The sequence below is a fragment of the Nicotiana tabacum genome, chromosome 7 (assembly GCF_000715075.1).
Source record: "Nicotiana tabacum cultivar K326 chromosome 7, ASM71507v2, whole genome shotgun sequence".
NCBI classification, from domain to species: domain Eukaryota; kingdom Viridiplantae; phylum Streptophyta; class Magnoliopsida; order Solanales; family Solanaceae; genus Nicotiana; species Nicotiana tabacum.
Window position 1 is genome coordinate 91956442 of NC_134086.1, and position 23653 is coordinate 91980094.

Below are 23653 nucleotides of genomic sequence, written 5' to 3' on the forward strand. Positions count from 1 at the left end.
ATGAAAATTTGGTGGCGCATAGGTACTCGTCACCACACCTATACACCACACACATGGAATTTCACATAGTATATAAGTCGAGGATTCCTATTCGCTCAAGTCAAGGTTAGACCAAACACTTACCTCAAGCCAACAGGTATTTCAATGCTCAATCACCGCTTCACCTCTCGATTCCACCACCAATTCACTCGTATCTAGTCATAATTAACTCAATAACATCAATAAATGCTAAATAAGTCAACTCCAATGCATAATTATAGGTTTTCTACCATTTTCCCAAAAAAGTCAAAAACCCGACCCCGGGCCCGCTTGGTCCAAACTCGAAATTCGAACCAAAATTGAGGTCTAAATCCCCAATTTATAAAATCCCTAATTTTACCCAAACCCCCCAATTTTTACCATAGAAATCTTAGATTTTTGGTTGAAAATTCATGAAATGTGATGGAAAAGTGAAAGAAAGTGGATTAGGATCACTTATCAATGTTTTGGGGAAGATTTGGTCTTGGGAGAATCGCCTATAGGGTTTTAGGATTTGAGAGATGTGAAAAATGGGTGAAAATCATGTCTAAGTCCCAACTTAACAGTTGCAGATGTCGCAATTGCGATTGGAGCTTCGCATTTGCGAGAAGGACATCGCAAATGCGAACCTTCACAATTTCTGCTTCCTTCGCATTCGCGACCAATCCCCTCCCAGCTTTACTTCGTAAATGCGAAGGGTTCTTTGCAATTGCGAAGACTGTTGGCCTTGTTACTCTTCACATTTGCGATGAGTGACTCGCAATTGCCACACTATCAGGCCTCACAATTGCAAACTCTGGTCATGCAATTGCGAGATCAGAGGCCAACACCAGAACTGTAGCACCTCCAATTTTTTTCCAAACCCAAAACAATCTGTAGCCTATCCAAAACTCACCCGAGCCCTCGGGGCTCTAAACCAAACATGCACACAAGTCTTAAAATATCATATGAACTTGCTCGCGCGATTAAATCGCCAAAATAACATCTAAAACTACGAATTCAACACCAAAACTCATGAAATTTTCAAGATAGTTCAAAATTTCTAACTTTTCAACCAAAAGTCCGAATTACATCAAATCACCTCTGTTTTCCACCAAATTTCACAGATAATGTCTAAATATCATAACGGACCTGTAACAGGCTCTGAAACCAAAATACGGGCCCGATACCAACAAGATTAAATCTTATTAATTTTTCAAAAACCATTATATTTTCAGTTAAACAATTTTCTTCACAAATTCATTTCTCGGGATAGGGACCTCGAAATACGATTTCGGGCATATGCCCAAGTCTCATATTTTATTACGGACCCTTCGGGATTGTCGGAACACGGGTCCGGATCTGTTTACCCAAAATATTGACCGAAGTTAACTAAAATAATCTTTGTAAGCCAAAAATTATTATTTCTTGAATTTTTCACACAAAAACTTTCTGGTATCACGCTCGAATTGTGCACGTAAACCAAGTAGAGATAAAAGGAAGATTTCAAGGCCTCAGAACACGAAAACGGATTCTAAAACAAAAGATGACCTTTAGGGTCATCACAGTCAACACTATTATTATGCACCCTACCAAACGACCCTTAAGCATTAAACAACATCAAAGCACTTGTATAGAATATTTCATGAGATTGGATAAATACATGCACTGACTTTAAGGACCAACTAGCTTGCTCTTTTATTATTTCAATTCCAAATGTGCATTCTGATTGGCCTTTTCATTTATTCATCTGTCCTTGTTACTTCCTCCGATTCACAATAAGTGATCAGTTTACTTTTTTATTTTGGTTCAAAATAAGTATCCAGTTAGGTAATCAAGAAAAAATTCAATTTGTTTTTACTCTTTTACCCTTATGTGCATATCACTAAAAAGTTTTCTCACTCCTCATTATAACTATGTGACCAATATGTAATAAGGGTAGTTTAGTCATATTAGGTATTTTTGTATAGGATTTAGCAGGGTGGTGACCGGTGATCACAAGGAGCCGAGTCCTATATATATGAGAGTATATCATGCTTGTTATTAAGTCGGACATAGAGTATAATAAAAATATCCCAAGAGATTTATGATTAATATAGTATTATTCATTGTCTGTGCTGCACTCTTTAATTACATTTATTTAGTAGATTAAAATCAGAACCCTTATTATCAATCTCTAGTCGCCAATCTTTCACTGCATACGAACGTTTGATAGAAAAGATTAGGAAAGAAGGAAAAGATATTAGAATAACATATAGTATCAGTAATAGATTAAACTAAAGACTTTATTATCAATATATTTCTATTCTTCAGTAGGTTGACTACTTTTTGGTGGAAAAATTTGGAAAGAAGGAGCAAATATTAATTGGAACAATGTAAGTATTGTTCACTGTATGTGCTGTATTCTTTAAGTTTATTTAGTTGATTGAAACAAGAAGCCTTATTAAGTAATCATTTTCTATTCTTCAATCGTTGACTACGTTTTGGTAGAAGTATAATTAGGAAAATAGGAGAGATGTTACATACTAGATGATACGTGATACTACATAGGAGTAGTATATATGTTTTGAATGAGTATTTAAATACAATATTTTCATTTGCTTTCACTTTCTTCCCTTTCTAAGAAGAGGAAGCATAATATCCAACTTTTAAGGAAACAGCTGAGCAATGTTGCAGTTTGCGCGATACCACTATATATTCCTAATATTATAAACTATTTTGTGAGGCAAAAATGCATTGATATCATTGAAAAAGCAGTTTTCATATGCTTGAGGGGTGGGCAGTAAAGGCTCATCCAGTAGACAACGACCGATCAACAAACCCCTACTTTTATCACAATGAAAACAATACTTGAACTTGGAGAAAGGAGCCTCTATTAGAGAAAGCCATTGCTCGCAACCCCCTAGTATATGATGGAAAAGATGCGCACCTCTCGACTACAAGCTTTTTTTTTTGAAGAATTAAACAATTGGGTGGAAGATATTTTTACAAGAATTAAACACACTGGTAAATATATGATCTGTGAAGCACTATTAAAAACTATTGGTAATTAAGTTACATTATTAGGTGGTCTGCAATTACTTCTATACCTGCAACAATTCAGAAACATGCACCAACCCAACTCTCCATACTTAACATCCCTTTTCCCTTCAAGTTGGTACGTAGTTGAGAATCATAAATGTATTGATCAAAACTTTCCAAAAATAGCTGTTCAAAATCAAGAACGTCTATGAGTTGATACATTTTGCACTCCATAGGTTAAGGCACATGTTCGTTTTGCACTAAACTCTTCTTCTTTGATACATTTTGCACTAAGTTTTGTTTCTTTGAGTTGTTTTTGAAAAAACAAAAAATATAGTTCTGAAATTTTCCAAACTCATTTTTTTTAATCTTCCAAAAAACTCGAAAAGTAATCTTTGGATTTTTTTTTGAAAGATTTTTAAAAAGTCATTTTGTCTTCAATTTATTTTTATTTATTTATTTATATTTTTGCAAAAAGAACTCAAGCAAACATTCTTTTACATTAAGATTAAAGATGTAGAACAAGAGCTATAGCTTGATTTGCTTGTACAATACACCCTGAATTACAATACTCCCTCTAGTTCAGTTTATTGACATACTTTCCTTTTTAATCTATTCCAAATATAATAACATACTTTTAAAATTGAAAATAATTAACTTTATATTTTTTATTTTATCATTAGTGAGAAACTTTTCTAACCACATAAATATTATAATATATTTAATGCCACAAGTATAAAAAATTTACAATCACACAAATGAAATACGTAATATGTTTAGATCACAAATTTAAATTTGTTTCATTTGTCTTAAATTAAAAGGGATAGATTAATAATATAAACGCGTAAAGTGATAGTCAAAGTTGCTCACCCTCAAAATTGGATAATAATTGAATTTGTGAGTGGTTTTAAGGATATGCGGGTTAACTTGACACAAATCGATAAATTAAGTTGCAATTGAAATAAACAATGATAAATTAAATTCAAACCACACGAATTGAATAGTTACAGTCTTGGAAAGCCAGTCACACTCAAACTGGATGCACTTCAATCAGTATCAAGATACAAAAGAATAAGAGCTTAAAGAGAGAAATAATAATGTATTGCTTTGGAATGCATGTTACCATGTGTCAAATAAATTATTAGATAGATGAGTCCTACTTTAGGTACAATTCTATAAAAGGTAAAAAATCTGTTGAATTGCCAACTGCCGGTTCCTTATTGATATGTGCCGAGATTCCCGCCGTAATACCCGACCGGTCACAGATATTTCGGTCTTCTGTTGGCTATGTTATCAATGTTTCTTCGAGCTCGTTCAATTTTTCGCTTATACACCCTTGTCACGTGAAATTGTAAGGGGTTGTTTGGTACGAGGAATACAGGATAATTAATTCTGGATTAAATTTGAAATGAGTTTGTTCCTAAAATCGTGGTATAACTAATCCTGAGATTAGTTATCCCCGTATTGTAGTGTTATCTTTATCTCCACGGGAGGGCGGAATAACAATCTCTGGATAACTAATCCCAAGATGATTAATTATGCAATAACTTGTTCCCCAACTAAACGACCCCAAGGATCTATGTAAGAAGTCACTTACAAAGTTAAAAGCATGTAAAAAATTAACTTAAATAGCGGCTCACCCAAATACTTAAACTAAAAATAACGGACATATATATAGTATATGTATAATCCTGTATAATTATCATCATACCAATTAAGCAAAGTAAATAATGAATCTGTCCGGCTTTATATGCAGAGAGTCCAAAAGGAAGTACTTTACAAGTTGCAGGAGAAATAAGTATTACACCATCTTTAGTAAAACACACATGTATACTAATTGCTTTCTTTAGACCAAGTTGTGCCATACGAACATGTGCCTTAGCCTATGGAGTGTGCCTTCATGTCCAAGTGATGAACTCCGTTGTCAACATGTGCTTGTGCTCGTGGGTTTGGGGGGTGGGGGTGGGGGTGGGTGGGTGGTTGTACGAAAGGCCATTAATTGGACGGTTGTTAGATGTAATAGAGTTCTCTATATAATGCAGTGGAAGCAAAGGCTTTTAAGAGAACACAAAGGAAGAACAATCTAAGGTGGCCAAAACTACAAGCACTTTATTTTGCAAGGAAGAAGCTGTACAAAAGCATGGCTTCTAAACCTGGCATTCTCACTGATTGGCCATGGACATTTCTTGGAAACTTCAAGGTAATCTTTCTTGAATTCCCCAACTATTTTTTCCCGTTAATCTTTTCCCGTCAATACGTGATCATATGTTTAAATTAAGGGGTCGTTTGGCAGGGTACATAAGAATGATGTTGAATATGATGTATTAGTAATGCTGATATTAGTTATGTTTGCATTAGTTATGCTGGTATTAGTTATACTGACATATTTCTTATCCATTATTTGGTTTGATGTATTAAAGCATTGCATAGTTTCTAAAAGAATTATTTGTTTACAAAAATGCCCTCAAAACTAGTCCACACTCTAACTTTTTAAAAGAAACATATGTTGAGAAATGTTTTTATATGAAAAAGCTTTAAAAAATTATTTTATTTGTCTACCTATATTGTAAAATAAAATTAAATATTTATTTATAGAAAAAGAAATATGCTAAGTATTTATTTATTTATTTACTAGGGATATAATTTTATTTCTCACTATTTGAATTATTTTGAACTTGCATTAATATATTAACTAGCATATTTTAATCAAGCATAAATTTTGAAGGACAATTTTGTCTTTAACTAAGCTAATGCAAGCATTAAAACCCATTGCATTGCTAATACCATTGTTTTCTATGCATTAGTTATGCATAGGATAATACAAAATAAGATGTATAACTAGTGCCTGCATAACTAATGCATATGTTCAAAATATCTACCAAACAATGTATTATTAATACACAAAGTTAATGCATGCATTAGCTTATCTAATGCATCCTACCAAACAACCCTTAAGTATATTGAGGCAGATGCGGATGCAGAAAATTAACTAAATAAGTACAAGTAATAAAATCTGAACCCAATAAATCAAACATAACGTCATAGTATTTCGAACTTGAATCCGTAAAGTTCAAATTCTGATTTTTGTCAGAGTAGCTTAACAACTTGCTTCTCTTCTTTCTTCTTCTCTTGTTGGAAATACCCTATTCCTTTAATGCATCATATTTCTACGGCACTGCACTGAGTTCTTCCAGTCCAACATAACGAGAAGATTATATTGTGTTTAATTGTTTGTGTTTTTCCTATTCTTTTCTGTATCATTTCTTTGAAAAAAAAGTTCATACGGGAGCTAGCTAGGGGGATGTACGGTCGGCCAAAAGAGAAAAAAAGAATTCTTTTGAGCCTTTTTATCTTTAATAAAGATTTATTAAATGTGACAAGTTCCAGGAAAACATTGTACTATTTTCTTATTAAGTAAGTACGTAGCTAGTGTTTTATAGAGTTAATTCTACAAAATAATTAAGGTCTGTTTTGGTATTAGTACTGGCAACTCATTGCCTTTATTTTTTCTTTTTTTCTTTTTGTGGCTTTTATGTTTTTGTTTTAATCATTAATTTATTATAGCAAGGATTCTGCTAACTTTTTTACAATATTGATTTGACTGGAATGAAGTACTTGGTTTTGGCACCATTTGTGGGTCACAGCATATACACATACTTTATGAGCAAAGATGAAAGCCAGAGGGACATTATATACATAATCATACTCCCACTTCTACTCTCGAGAGTGATTCACAACCAAATATGGATATCTCTATCCCGTTACAGGACTGCCAGGGGTAATAATCGAATTGTTGATAGAAGCATCGAATTTGATCAAGTTGACAGAGATAATAATCGAATTGTTGATAAAAGCATCGAATTTGATCAAGTTGATAGAGAAAGCAACTGGTATGTACTTCCTAGCCTTACGCCTTCATTCATCTCAGGTGTTAATTTTATTGTAATTATTTTAACTTTTAACTTCACATTACTTGCTCCACTAACACTAAGATATTATTATACTACTAAGGGATGTGGTGGAGTTGTAAGTACTTTTCAATTCTCAAGTAAAGGTCTTGGGTTGAGCCCGAGAATGGTGTTACCTTTGGTTGGAAGCGTGTTACCCTCCAAAGTAAAAATTTACAGCGCAAATGCAGATTAATCCAGTTTCAAAGCGGACCAGACATTTGGATTAAAAAAATAATTATTAATCTTTAGTACTCAAAGATTTTAAGAATCACCAATTCGCTTATATTATTATTCATCTTTAGTATATGTTGAAAAATAATTCAAAGTTATTATAAGAATCTTAGAGGGTGTTTGGATTGGCTTATAAAAGTGTAGCTTTCAAGCTAAAAGCCAAAAACCATAAGTTGGTAATACCCAACTTTTGGCCTTTGACTTATTTTTATACTTTTTATGCCTAAAAGTAAGTGCTTTTAAGCACCTTTTATCATTGCCAAACACCACACAAAATAAAAAAGTTCTTAAAAGCCAATAAACATTTAAAATAAGCCAATCCAAAATTGTAGATAATTTTGAGATCTTTGAGTTTACGAGTGCACTATTTTTTCTTCAAATGGTATCTAAGTCTCTAAGATCTTGGTAGAAATTCAAGTAGCTTCCACCACCAGCGGCCGGTACCGCCAACATGTACTGCCTGCCGGACCAATGACATAAGCATATGAAAAACAATCGTGTTGAGAAGGTTTGAGCAAAAAGATTGTAAGTTTACATGAATAAAATATAGCGCAAGTGGGAAAAAACTCTTCTCTAAAGCTTTCCTAAAGTTGGCATTTATGGTGCAATATTTAGATTTCCTAAAGCTTTGGAAAGGTTTAGTCATAATATAAGTTTTTATTTTGGTAAGAGTCATAATATAAGCTTTCACCTTACAGAATTAATTTTGTTCTCGGTTGGCGCATACCTATAAACCTTGTATACTCCATTTATTAGGTTCTTGGACTCTTAACTAAAAAGGATCCAACAAAAGGCAAGCAAATACAAATTTAATTGTACATGGCATGACTGATTTAAGGTTGAATATATGATTTTGTAGGGATGATCAGATCATATTTAATGGACTGATATAATATATCGGATACCTGTTGCTGGAACAAGCTCATCACTTGCCTTTGTGGAGGACTGATGGCATTATTATTATTGCCTTGCTTCATATTGGTCCTGTCGAATTTCTCTATTATTGGCTTCACAGAGCTTTGCATCACCATTTTCTCTACTCTCGTTACCATTCCCATCACCACTCCTCTATTGCTACTGAGCCCATCACTTGTATGTTGTCCTCTCAAAACCGTTTTACTATATATTATTTTTTAAATATTTTATGAGGACTTATAAAAGATTTTTTTTGTTGGTATTTTGGCAGCTGTAATTCATCCGTTTGCTGAGCACATATCATATTTCATGCTCTTTGCTATACCATTACTCACCGTTACACTCACTGGAACTGCTTCTATAACTGCATTTGGTGGGTACATCACCTACATTGATTTCATGAACAACATGGGGCATTGCAACTTTGAGCTCATTCCTAAGTGGATATTCTCTATGTTTCCCCCTCTCAAGTACTTGATGTATACGCCCTCGTGAGTCTTCTTGCCCTATATTTCAACAAGCTTAACTTAATGCAAAATATTTATACAATTAGGTCACTTATTAGGTAATTGTAACTGAAATTTTATGGAAATGAAAGTTTTCTTTTGAATGTAAAATTCCTATAGATTATTGGGCACGTTAGTGATCACTGCAGTATTGTACGTATTTGTGAAGATTTTATTTGTTCTTTTGTCACTAAGATCATTTGTGTTGATGGCACAGGTATCACTCACTACATCACACTCAATTTAGGACAAATTATTCACTTTTCATGCCAATGTATGACTATATTTATGATACACTAGACAAGTCATCAGATATATTGTATGAAAAGTCACTTGAGAGGGAAGCTGAAGTGCCTGATGTGGTGCACCTTACACATCTAACCACCCCAGAATCCATCTACCATCTTCGTCTAGGTTTAGCATCCTTGGCCTCGAAGCCTCAGTCCTCTAAGTGGTATTTTTGGTTAATGTGGCCCGTCACACTATGGTCTATAATGATTACTTGGATTAATGGTCACACATTTATCGTCGAGAGAAATTTGTTCAAGAATCTCAAATTACAAACTTGGGCTATCCCAAAGTATCGCATACAGGTAAGTAAATCAGTACTATTCAGGACTGTTGTTACACTACGCAGGTCCAATTTTAAATTTATTATTTGTACTGATTCTTGACTTTGTTGCAGTATTTCATGAAATGGCAAAGAGAGACTATTAACAATTTGATCGAGGAAGCAATCATGGAAGCAGATGAGAAAGGCATAAAGGTTTTGAGCCTTGGACTCTTAAATCAGGTATGTCAAAATATATATGTAGAAAAAGTTTATGCTTTAACCTTACTTTAAATATGAGAGAATTACATGATTCTTCTTAACATGTGATTTTCTTGCATACATCTATCAAAACATCTGTTAGCTATCACAAACATTGACTCTTTGGGAGAATAAAAATTGAATTTTTTTCTCATCTCACCCTATATCCAATGTTTTGTTGGGCGGAGAGGGTCTCAGTTGTACTAATTAATGCTTCTAAAACAAATGTAACCTTTTAGGAAGAGAAGCTGAATAGCAGTGGTGAACTTTACATAAGAAGGAATCCTCAGTTGAAAGTGAAGGTGGTAGATGGAAGTAGCCTAGCTGTTGCTGTGGTCCTAAACTCCATTCCTAAGGGAACTTCCCAGGTTGTCTTTCGAGGCCGTTTGTCCAAAGTTGCTTACTCTATTGCCTTAGCCTTGTGCCAAGGAGGAATTCAGGTATATGTGATCACTGTCAATCTCCTCCACAATATTCATTTTCCTTTTTCTCATTTCTAATGTAATTTTTTTATATATAGGTTGTCACGTTAGACGAAGAAGAGTACAAGAGACTTAAAACAAAGCTAACCCCTGAGGCTGCAACTAAGTTGGTCCTATCGAAATCTTATAATGTTTCAAAGGTAAGTATAAACCAAAATACATCGAAAAGTATACACTCCTGAATCTTGATAAGTCATAACAACCAAAAGAGGTTCTTGATTATGCTGCAGACATGGCTAGTAGGGGATGGATTAAGTGAAGATGAACAATTGAAAGCACCAAAAGGAACATTATTTATTCCTTATTCACAATTCCCACCAAGTAAAGCTCGAAAGGATTGCTTCTACTTCAGCACACCAGCTATGATTACTCCAAAACATCTTGAAAATGTAGACTCTTGTGAGGTTAGAAACGGTTATCCAATATCCTTTATTTCTCTTTAATTTTTTTATCGTCTTACATATCATAGTAAAAGAAATTGATCACGATTGAATTTATTATAATTTTAGAATTGGCTGCCAAGAAGAGTGATGAGTGCGTGGAGAATAGCTGGGATTTTGCACGCCTTGGAAGGTTGGAAAGAGCACGAGTGTGGCAACATGATGTTTGATATTGACAAAGTATGGAAAGCTAGTCTCGATCATGGTTTTTGCCCATTAACATTGGCTTCTGCTATTGAATCCAACAACTAGAAATATAGGTTGTTTTTTATATATGATCATATCTTGGATCCGTGGTCAAGTATATCAGCCATTTGCATTAGCTCTGTATGCGTTATATAAGATGTAATATGAACAAATTTTGGAACATGAATGATGACTTCTATTGATTAACAACCTTCTCCCTTTTCTTTCCCATTAACTTTATTTTCTTCCATTCTCATTGGATTTCCAGGTTTCCTTTGTGAATTAAGAACTCCCAATTAATAACAAATTTGTTACAAATATGGTATCAGCACCTCTTTTAAAGAGCCTCCAGTATATTGTTTTGTGATTCACAAAGTTCGTATAAAAGAAAAAAGAGGGGATTCTTAAATGCGCCGGAGCAAATACTAACAGTTACTCTGTTCCATGCAAAAATGCATACCACAGTATAGTCTTCGAATTTCTCTCTGTGCTTTGACCATGGTTATTGATTGTAACATTCAGCTAGTGATTGTCTCGTCAAACAAAGTGTTGACATCACCGATTTTGGTTTTGATGATTGAGAAAGAACCCATACATGAACCAAGTTCATGGACAGTATATACATGCCACAGTCAGATTCAAACAAAAAGCATGTATGTGCAAGGGATAAGTATAAGTGGTTATTGCTGATAATTCCTAAACAAAAAGGTTGCATATTTGATAAGTAACATGACCCTTACTTGAAGAGAACTCTATCCAAGATAAGGCAAGAGTTAGAAATTAAAGATAGCTGAACTCTTCCATCAAGGAAAAATAAAGAATTAGAACTCTAGTTAATCCTTGTTCTACTAGCTCTATAAATATAAGTTGTGTTTCTTTTATAGGCAATCACACACATAAAGATGAAAGCACAAATTGAGAGCAAAATAGTAAGGTATTCTGTGAACAATTCCTCTGAGATTTAAGAGTATGAACCTGAAGAGGCACAAACCAGATTGAAGAACCAATTCCATAAATAGTTTTATGTGCTGTTTTTCTTTCTACTTCAAAGTGTAGTAGGCATTTTGAGTTGTACCTTTCAGCTTTCTTTAGAAGCAAATTGTACTAGGTAATTGAGTTATTTTATTCAAGTTAGAGTTAGCTTGAAGTAGTCGCAACAGCCCGTGACGTGTTGCTACAAGGGTTAGAGTTTAATCCTTAGGTTTGCAATAGGTTTATAAACTTTGTCGTTGGCTCAGAGTTGTAGTGAAGTGTTGGGAAAAATCCTACTGGGTAGTAGGTCGTGATTTTTTCACCTTTTGAGTCGGGTATTTTTCACGTAAAATCTCTATGTTCTTTACTATTTGCATTATTTATTCCACAACTGTAGTGTAAGAAATGCATAGAAGAACCAAGTTCTTCGATAATTTAGTGCACGCAAAAATTGAGCAGCACACAAATCATCCCTCTTGTATGATATTAAAGTATAAAACTATCACAAATAAAGAGCAAGATTTAACCTTTGAACAAATCATAAAAGCCATTTATAAGTCTTGCTCGTCGCATCAATTATAAGCGAAAACTAAAATGGTCAAAGGAAAAGAACAGAATATGGTTTTCAAGGGATATGAGTAAAAGTTGGCATGCCAATGTCAATTCCCAATTGCCTGAACCCCAAATCTTCTCTAATTAAGGGGAAAAAAGAAGATTTAAATCCGGAATCAATAATTTACCACCGAACTTCTTCATAACACATTAGAAATATACAAAGGCAGACGCGAGTCAACGTCACACATTTAAAGCTGGCTCTACAAAGAAAGTCCGGTAAACTAAATAAAGCACTTCACACGAGCCTTGAGAAAACAAGACCACGTAAAGTGGAATTTTCTCCAATATTTTGCTAATTTAGTATTTTATTAAGTACAACTATTTTCTTCAAATGTTCTATTTATATATATTCAGATACTGAAAGAACAACCAATCTTAGCTCCCGTTTGGCCATAGATTTTAAACTTTTTATTTCAATTTTTTTTTTGAAAATATTATTGTTCATGGAATATAATCAGTTTTTGAAAAAAATTTACTAATTCTTTTTTTTAAGTTCCCAAAAACTGGTTTAAGACAGTTTTTGGGTGAAATTTTTTCAATCCACTCACAAAATTTGAACTTTTGTTCAAATAAAATGCATGTCCAAACACAACTTCAACTTCCAAAAATTATTTTTCAAAACAACTTCAAAAACTCCTTTTTCAAGTTTCAACTAAATCTATGTCCAAACGGTAGCTTAATTATCCATTTTTCAAATTTAAAATCAATATTGTAATCATTAAATATGTGTAAATTTTGATATGTTAATCTTAATTCAGGAATACCAAAAAAAAAATACTACTATATTATTTTGATTACAAAACTTTGATATATATATATATGCACACCTTCAAATTACCAAACTATGAACATCTAAATAAAACGACAGAAGAGGAGCAACGCATCAAATATTCATACAAATATTTTTCTGCTATATCAATTCATCAGTTTCTACATAGTTGAACATCATGCATAAGTTCTCCTTGTTAAATTACTGAGGAAATTAATGGTCACAAATTTTCCTTTTAATTATTATCAACTCATGACAAGTGACAAGTACAGACTAACATGTATTGTCCGTAGTATGGATAATATTGAACCAGCTAAGATTGTCCGTATGTTTTGAGGTGGCTGCATTAGGGGCGGTGAAGAAGGTAGATGAAACCACCAAATATTTGTCCGAACACAAATGCATGTGGTTGTTAAATCTAAATCTAACTTTCAACGATGACAACCTATTTAAATGATTGCAGAAATCCAAGGTATCAACAAAAGGAAAGAAAGTTGTCAAAAGGAAAGAAGCTGATGATGTCTCTATGGGTCAAAATCTGATCACACGTGGATTAGTGCTAAAAGGAATGGTAAGAGGTCGATTAAGATGTGGTCGTATCACAAGGTGTAATAATAACGAGCATCTCGGCCACTGTCGAGATCGAGCAGTCAAAAAACTTGTATGGCAAAGTAAATGTCGTGATACATGAGGGAGGCGACGTGAAGTACAACCAAGGGATGAAGACATTCTGGTTAAAGGCCGTTGGGCAAAAGGGAATATTGATAATATATATAGGAGGTATGAAGACAAGAAAAGGGGGGCTGCTCTCCTAGAGAGAGAAGAGGTAAAGAAAACCAAGAAAAGACTTAGATAGAAAATGTAAATCTCTGCAATCGTGATTATTGAGTCAACAAAGATAGATCTCATTATTGTCGATGGCATTCCATCTTTTCCGTCTTCATCACCACATTACGGGATAATATGTTAAGAATGCAAGCCTATCATTTATATTTGATATCTTATATGATACCACACATTTATAAATTTGATTATATCTTATTCTCTTATATGGCGTACTTAGATCTAGAGTTAATTATCCTCGGCAAAGATTTATCCTCTATCTTCTTCATTAATTAGTTTAACAAAAAATTTAATACCCTTTGGCCAAACAATTTAGCGCCATCTGTGGCTCCAGTGAAAGCAAAGTTAAACAAACCGAGACTCAACCCGACGCACACATAAATAATACGGCGACGAGTAATGTTCTCCAATAAAAGTAATACAACGAGTTATAATTTCGACCTCGCTCGAATTAACACCTTACGTCCATCGGCCATCGCCAAACGAAAGGAAAGTTCGATCTCGCTCGAATTTACAACGGGTTACAATTTCGATCTTGCTCGAATTAACACCCTACGGCCATCAGCCATCGCCAAACGAAAGGAAAGTTTGAACTCACTCGAATTTACAAACGGGTTACAATTTCGACCTCGTTCGAATTAACACCCTACGACCATCGGCCATCGCCAAACGAAAGGAAAGTTCGACCTCGCTCGAATTTACAACGGGTTACAATTTCAATCTCGCTCGAATTAACACCCTAAGGCCATCGGCCATCGCCAAATGAAAGGAAAGTTCAACCTCGCTCGAATTTACAATGGGTTACAATTTCGACCTCGCTCGAATTAACACCCTACGGCTATCGGCCATCGCCAAATGAAAGGAAAGTTCGACATCGCTCGAATATATGAATTAAAACTGACTTCGCCCGAGTTGGCAACTCTAAGTTCGACCTCGCTCGAATAAATAAGCCAAAACTGACTTCACCCAAGTTGGCAAGTCTAAATTCAACCCCGTTCGAATACATAAGTCAAGATTGACTTCGCCCAAGTTGGCAAGCCAATTCGACCTCATTCGAATATACAAATCAAGGTTGATTCCGCCCAAGTTGGCAAATCAGAAGTCAACCTCGTCCGAACTTGCAGATTCGAAGTGACTTCTTTCGAACTCACACAACAAAATCCGACTTCGTTCGGATCAAGCAAACTAGATCTGCCCTCGTTCGAATTCCCAATTAGAAGATCAGAGACTCGTCACGGAGAAATTCGAAGATCTTCTCCCCAAGGAAGAAAAAACAAAGAAATGGGAGAGAAGGAAAAAGAAAAAAAGATACACAAAAAAACGCGAAACAACTATTTTAGTTAAATGTACGTGCACAACAACCACACCTTACAAAGGGCCAAAAATGGCCCTCAAGAAAAAGATGAAAATAAACAACAAAAGAACAAAAAAAAAAACTAAGTACAGAAGCATCAACAAAGATTCATTCGGTGTCATTCGCCGTTCTCCCCATCATCATCATCAGGAAGCTCATCCTCAATATCAACGCCCTCACCAGCCTCCTGTATCGCATGGTCATAACCACAAGCAATACGAGCCTCACGTGCCTTCGCCCGAGCATTTTTAAAGGCAGCCTCTGGAATACTTTCCGCCTTCCACAAACCCTTGTATATATCACGTTGGGCCTCAGCATGGACCCATAGCTCATACAGGCGGCAGGGAACAGTAGCCGAAGCAGACTCTTGAGGGAGAGCTTGAGCCAATAACTGCGCTTTCTCAGCTTCAAAAGCCACAACTTGGTCTCCCAAGCTCGAAGCATCCCGATCAAGTTCACCAATTCACTCTTCGAGCCGTGCCTGCCTTAGCGTGGCCATCGCCCTCTCAGATTCCTGCTCTGACTTGAGGACACGTATAGTATCTTCTAGTGCCGCCACCCTCGCTAAAGCCGACACTCGAGCACCCTCGACTCTTTCCAACTTGGCCACTTTCTTTTCCAGATCGGCCACCTTCTCCGCCCATTCTGCACTGAGAGCGTCGACTCTACCAGCATTTTGCCCAAGCTCAGCTCGTAAAGACAGTACCTTGGCCTGAAGGTCCTCGCATTCCGCGGCAACCCCTTTGCCCGCCTCAAACTCACTGCATCTACGGATATACCACATCAGTTCCTCATCTCTTTTCTCCAACTCCTCCCTGGCGGACTGGGTACTAGCACCCACTCTAAGCTACTCGCGCATCTCATGACACCTGTTGCGATACCGCCGATACTTTTTGACCATCTTCAGAAAAATCTCGGCCCGCATCTCAGCCCAACGAGCACTCTCGATCTCCAGCATGTAAGTCTAAAAAAAAGAGAGGGAAAAAAATAGTTAGTAAAGATAAAGGTCACAAAATAAAGAAAACAAAAGTGAACTCACCCTTAGGCCCATCGCGGCCACACCGCATGACAATTCAGAGTCGCTGACATTCTGAAGAGCTCCGCAATCAGTGACGGAGCATAGAAGATCGAACTGCGGCACCAAATCCACCGTGTCCTGCAGCAGGTTGAAATCCAATGGAAATTCAAGTATGCAGGAAGGGCCTTTCGCTCTTACCTCAGTCCTGGTAAAGCCCTCCTCGAATATCCTCATGTCCTCAGGGCTAATGTCGGAGTCAGATTCATAATCTTCAACCATGATTCCCTTCCCCCTCTCATTGGTCGAAGAAGGGACGCGGTTCTGCCGAGATGTCGATGGGCCGCCTGAAATAGTAATGACAGCCTTAGAACTCCGTCCCTCTGCCACAATAGCCCATTGAACGATCGCAACGGGTGTTATCCCCACGTACAGGTTGTCACCACCGTGGATTTCGGGTAACGTCGAGGCAAGGTTGCCCCTCGAAGATGTTTCAACTAGAGAATCCCCTTCCAACACTACCCTTCGTCTCTTTGATGGGGCCTCTTCACTACCGACGCGAGAAGATTTGCTAGTTGAATGGACTGATGCGACTGGAGTCTCCGGCTAATGAGTAACCTCCAAGCATACAGCTTCGACCGCGGGCGTGGTCTGACGAGCGGCCATACTCCGTACGCCCTCGCCTATAATAGTTTTTGGTGCGGGCCGGGCTGAAGGCACCGGTTGACGGAATGCGAGCGGATGAACCCTCGTCCTTCTCACTTCCCTCCTGTAGACATGTGATTTTTGACCCTCCTCAAAATTTTACATATTTTAGCGTTTATATATTTATTTTAGGTCTAATATTGCTATTTTGGCTATTTTTAAACTTCTTTGCCTTATTTTATCTTAAAAACTAAAAGAAAACTACAAAAATATTTTCTTTATTTTAGATTATTGATATTTTGTTTAGTTAGTTTTATTTTATTTTATCTTACAGAGGATCAAAAAGAAAAGTTTCAAAAATATTTTTACTTGGTTTAGTGTAATATTAAGTTATAAGTATTTAGTAAATACCGAGTATTATTTAGATTTCTTTAATATAATTATTTTATTTCTCTTTCTAATATTACTTATTATAGATAACTAGTATTTTTGTGTAGTAATTTTATATTACCATTAATGAAAAAAAAAGAACAAACCAAATAAAGCAAAACAAAAGGAAAAGGAATCAAGGAGGCAAAGAATGGATGAAGCAAAAGCAGAGGCAAGAAAGGAAATTTAAGTGATCCCTTCCCTTATTTTTTGCCCTCATACCCACGTGCTTTTTTTATTTATTTAATTTTTGCCAATGACCTATTGCCACATAATCACATTCACATGCCCATTAACAGATTTTGGATTTCATTCTTATGCATCTCCTATTTTCATGTGCACGGTCCCGGTAATGCAAAGGATTGATCTTTTTCAATTGAGGGGGACCAGACGTTTTATTTCTGGAGGATTCTTTTTTTTTGCCCTCAAGCATAATTCTCACCCCTTGGACTTATATAGCACAGGCATCTAACACACCCAAAAGGGGGAGCGATAAATAAAGTGATGAGGAACGGCACAAATAGAGGTAGGAACGGAACAGTAGCAAGAAATAGTAGGAGCAAAAATCCCTAACGCCGCATAAGTCCTCTTCCACACCAAGACTCCAACACCCAGAAACACATTTAAACACTCATCTTCTCATTTGATTTCCTTTTTTTTTTCATAGTCACATAAGTACTAACTTTAGGTTATGTAAAGCAAAAATAAAGCTCCGTCACTTTTATTTTTGCCGGCAACGAGTATCGCTTTCTCACCATAACTGCCGGAAAACCATAGTCCATTTCTTAGCGTCTCGGCAAATCGTTGTTCGAGGTTCCATCTTGGTTCGTTTCCATTTGAGGTTTGGTTTGAAGTTGGTCAGTGAAGGTTCAAGGTTGCCGACGAGGATCACGGTCCAGGTCCCGTCACCAGTTTTTCAGTTTTGCTTCAAATAACCTTTTGAAACTGCTGTATTATTTGGCTCGTAGTTCTGCCATTCATCTAATTTTCAGAAGAGTTTCGACTCGACATTGAGGTCCAATTCTTACTCTGCTTTTTGAATGCTTATCATGTGATTCTTGTGAATGTTGGATGAAGATGAATGCACTCTGATTGTTATATTTTTTCCTTTTTTCGTTTGATTGCTTGTCCGCAATTCCGTTCCTTTATTTAGTCCATTATCCTGACTTGTATCCTTGTTATCAGTTAATTGATTTCAGGGAAATGTGATACAAATGAGGTCTAGGGGACTAATCTAGTTAACTTGCGTGGGCTATAATTTTATCCTAGCAACGTTTGGGCTGAATTTATTAAGAACGGTTAAGAGCCACAAATTGATGAAAGAATCTCTGCTGCCATAAAGTTAATGGGGTTTTGTTAGCAAGAGTTAAAAGATGATTTTTGTCTTAGGATAATTTGTGTTGCTATTTATTCTCATTTTATCAATCGATTCGCTAGTAGAATGATTAGGCCGTCATCACTTAGGTAGGCAATATTAGGACGTTTTGTTCGTTTTGAGGCGAGATGTCGTTCCCTTAGTTAAATTTATCCGGAGAATGCCCCGAAAGATTTGTATATATTTTATTCCGGGCAATGCCCTTTAGTATTCTGTAATTGGAAGTCGTGACGAACATCGTAGAAGAAGTAGCGTAATTTAGAATTTTAATTTTCCTTCTTTTAATTTTCTTTCATTTAGGTGGGAACAACCTCGAGCCTCTTTGGTATTTGTTTTCCTTTTCTGTGATTTCACCTCAATTTGAATGCTTTAAAAACCAACTAGATCGAGTACGTAACCGTGACCTTCACGGGTCTTGAGGAGTGCCTAACACCTTCCCCCCGAGTCAAATGAACCCCCTTACCCAAATCTCTGGTGCAGACTTAGTTTTGGAGTCTCAAGTGTTTTGAAAGGAAAAAATTACTTTTAGAAAAATGGTGACCTGACACACCGAAATCAAATGTCAGGTGGCGACTCTGAGTTATTTCCTTTTGAACGCAATTTTGTCACTTTTGAAATTGAAAAACCCTTTCGAGCTTTGCGAAATCTTTTTTATTAATTAAGAGGGTTAAGTGAAGTTTGTTTTGAAAAAAAGGGTGTGACATCTGTGGCGACTCTGCTGGGGAACTTGCGGGTTCGAGCTAGTACTTGATTTTGTTGGCTTTTAGAATATTTGGTTGAGGTTTTAATGTTTTTTCATTAGCTTTGCTTAATTTTTATTATGTTTTTATATTTTGTTATTTGCTAGTTGTTTATGTGTGTACAATTTTTGCTTTATGTGTTTACTGCTTTATAACTGTCATCATATGCATTACCCGGTCAATTCTTTCTGTAACAAGTCTCGGAGTATGCGTCGCGTACACGAACTCTTCGTTGAGTCACCCTTATTTTAGAGGGAGGGGGGGGGGGGGGTCAGACGTATGGAGTGGGTGGAAAGCTTGAGCAGCAACCATCGACCATACGCTCCCCCGAATTGCCTTATTAGTGAACCCAAACTTAGGTCAGCCTTTAGGTCATTTTTATTTGCATCATGTCATTTAGACCTAGTAGGGCTCGGTCCCAGGTACCGTGTCCCTTTGCAGGAAGCCTGTGCAAATTTTGTCAAAATGGGCCCATGACCCAAAATGATATTTAATCATTCTATGTGCTAAATGTTGCATCTGTGAGGGTAAAAAGGTCATTTGGCGGACCGATGTCTTGGAAAGAAGGGTGAAAAATGAAGCAAGTAGGGCCTACTCGCATCTTTCTTTCATAGTTTTCCAAAAATAAAAAAAATTGATTGAAAATGAAAAATCCAAAAAAGATTTTACACTCTCCCATTATTTTTCAAAAATTCAAAAAAAGAAAGAAAAAGAAAATCCAAAAAGATTTTACACTTTTCCATTATTTTCCAAAAAATTCAAAAAAAAAGAGAAAAAGAAAATCCAAAAAGATTTTACATTTTTCATAATTTTCCAAAAATTCAAAAAAATGAAAAAATAAATCCAAAAGTTTTTACATTTTTCGTCATTTTTCGAAAAGACAAAAAATATAGTTTTTTTCAAATTAGTTGCATCTTCCCGAACTACGCGAACCTGATTCTCGTCTTCCGGGGAGGGATACGTAGGCAACCCACATAGGGTCCGGTCTTCCTAGTAGGTCCTAGTTTCTTGGCTTCCGGGGTCGTAGCCAAATCTTGCATGTATAGCCATATTTGGCCACATCGACCGTTTTTGTAAAAATAGGAGTATTTTTCTCAAAGTAGTTTGTTATCTCCTGTCTTAAAGCCCTGAGTCTACAATAAAGTGTCCTCTCAATTCTAAGGTTCATTCCTGTCAAATTTGCATGTCTAGCCACTTTTGGCCACATCGGCCATTATTGCAAAATAGAGTTATTTTCGCAAAAGTGGTTCAATTACCCATGTCTTAGGATCTTGAGTTTCAACTCGGTGTCATATCACTTTAAGGTCCATCCATGTCGTGTTTGCGTCCCTAGCCACATTTGGCCATATCAGCCATTTTTGCAAAAAAGGGTCAATTTCCGCAAAGTAATTTTTAAGGCCATGATCATTGGGATGTTGGAGTCATTTAAGCTTTAAATGGAGTATTTTTCATGCATTAGAAGTCAACCTTTTCAAGTTTGCACTAATAGTCACTTTCAGCCACTTAGGCCAATCTGCAATTTATAGCCTAATTGTGTCTTGCATTTGTCCACTAGGAAATGTTGTTGTGTCATGTAGTGTCCCGAGTCGCTAACCATGTTCTCTTCATTCAGGTATGGACCCGCTGATTCGATCCAAAGTGCTGATGGTAGTATAGATTCCCAAGAAATTGATCAAGTGGTGGAAAATGTTTTCATTGTTAGAGCAGCATGAGTTAATGCAGAAATTGGGCACCCTAACTTCCCTTCTTGATATCACACCTCGCCCAGACTTAGTGGAGGCGATGCTGACTTATTGGGATCCGCAAAATTTGATTTGCAGATTTGGAGAGTGTGAGATGACTCCTTCCTTGGCGGAAATATCCGGTTTCACTCGTTTAAGCTATATAGGCAAGGACATGATATTTCTCCGAGACCACTCTAGGACAGGATTCCTCAGCGACCTGGGCCTGAAAGATAATAAGCATTTAAAATGTCTCGAGCAGTCTTGGATATCCTTGGATTATTTGTTTGCTAGATTTGGACCACATGATAGTTTTGATGTCTTTTGGTATGAGTTCTGCACAACCAAGGCAAAGTGGCAAAGACGTCGCCTCGAAGCTTTCAGCCTTGCTTTGTTGAGATTATTGGTTTTTCCATTAGACGAGAGGCACATTAGCACCCATCTGCAGTTAGTGGTAATGGCACTATTTCATGAGAAGCAACGCAAAACTGTTACCGTTGTGCCGATGATCTTAGCAGAGTTGTACCGAGCCCTGAGTGAGGTCAGGGGAGGTGTCAGATATTTTGAGGGAAGTAACCTTTTGCTACAACTGTGGATGATGGAGCATTTGCACACCGCTTCCTTACTTTGTCCCATCGACCGTGACTTGAGGGATCGGGTGGTATGCATCGAGCGTAGGATGAAATCTCCTAAGTTTACATACCTAGTAGGCGTCACGACTTGGATTGAGTTCCTTGGTTTGAGGACAAATGGGAATGTTTTGTGGGCTTACCTTTGGCTACCTTTGGTTGATCCCTTGGTAGGGTGCCTCATGCAGCCTTTCCTGATGCTGATAGGACTCAAGTGTGTCAGGCCGTACACTCCCGTTAGGGCAATGCGGTAGTTGGGTAGAAGACAAGAGGAGACTTCAACTTTGAATCTTCGGAGGCATATCATGAATTTTAGTAAAAAGGCGGTTGACGAAATCAAGTATGTGCAATACTGGAACAATGCAAAGAGGATGAAGAAAAGTACATTAGTAGAGGATGTTGGCAGGCCCGAGTGTACTTAGGAGTACTTGATTTGGTTACAGTCCGTCCCTCTAGGGGTCAGCACCCCATTGCCAGCACAACTTAGGGGTCGGGCAGTTCAGACAGATGATTTTGAGGAGGCATCAGACCAATATCCCTAGGATAAGCTTGAGTTGATAAAGTCTTAGTTAGCGGGATTGACAGCAAATGTGGAGCAGCATGGCCAGTATTTGTTTAGGGTCGGCCTTCAGGATGCGGGGGCACACGCCAGGGCCTTTATTCCCAGCATAGGCGTTTCTGTACGAGGCATGTTACAAAGTTTGAGCATGACGGACAGCCCAAGACCATCCCAGTCAGGACCGTCGCATTTAGGAGCAGCTTGAGGAGTCATTCTATTTAGGTGTTTTGAGATTGTCTTATGTTGTCTTTTACTTTCGCGTCTTGTCTAGGAGTACTGAGTCCTTTAGGTAGTGGCAGAGTCTGTCATAGTGTAGTCGAGTCTATCATGTCTTTCATTATCGTACTTCTCTTTGTATTTTAATATAGAAAAGTTTTAAACGAAAAATCCCAAAAAGTTTTTGTTTTTAGTTTATTTTCCATGACTTTTCCAGAACTACGCTTGGTCTGATTCATGAGGGACATGATACGTAGGCAACCTACATCGGGTCCGATCAAGTCATTTTTGGTTCAAAATAAAGAGAGAGAGAGAGGAGATAAAAGAGGAAAAAGTGATAAGAGGTGTTGGAAAGAAAGAGGATGAAGGATCGAAATGAGGAAATTGGGATGATGCCATATGACCCTGCGACCCTCAAAGCCATTTTAGAACCCTTAATTATTGCTAGGTGCATTGCACGTAATATGATATTATCATATGATAAATGCCCTAACGTTAACATGGTGGTTTTGTGTTGTTGTTCTTTGTTATGTTTGTTGACATCCTGGCAAGTCATCCATACAACACCCGATCAAAGCGTCAAACAGTCATGGCTAGCAAGGAAACAAACACTGAAGTTGTAGACCCACCAAGGGAGATTGTTGAGTACGAATCGGAATTGCAAGAGGAGGTCCGGAGGTTGAAGCACCAAATGGCGGAAATGTATCAGGCCTGGATTAAGGGACACCCTCCACCCTCGTTCCCTACCAACTACATAGAAAACCTTGCTTCCATTCCACCACTCTCTCAATCCTAGATGCCCAATACCATTGATCTTTCCCCACAACACGCACCTGGCTTTACCCCTTACCACGACTACCCCGACACTTCAGCCCAAACTGTTCATGCTCTGCCAGCCAAAACAACCTTGTACCCTGCTCCGACATCTGCTCCTATTTTTGTACCCTCTCCACAAGCTACCCTCTACCGATCCTCTAGTGAGCCCGCATTCCCTGCTCCAGATGCCCACTACTATGCACCGGAGCCCACCTTCAAAGTCCCAGATCCTTACTCTTACACTCTCCAATTTGAGCCTCATGTTGAAACTGACAAACCACCCAAGTACGCAGAGCAAGAGGAGATGTTTAGGAAGGTACAAAGTTTGGAGCAATCATTGAGAAATATGCAAGGGTTGGGAAACCAGGTGAGTGTGGCCTATAAGGATTTGTGTTTGTTCCCCGATGTCCAACTGC

The 23653-nt window shown here is 37.2% G+C and overlaps 1 pseudogene; it reads left to right on the forward strand.

The window, feature by feature from the left end:
• The first annotated feature begins 5069 nt into the window (after positions 1-5069).
• LOC107775672 (very-long-chain aldehyde decarbonylase CER1-like) lies at positions 5070-10637 on the forward strand (annotated as a pseudogene).
• The last annotated feature ends 13016 nt before the right edge of the window (positions 10638-23653 follow it).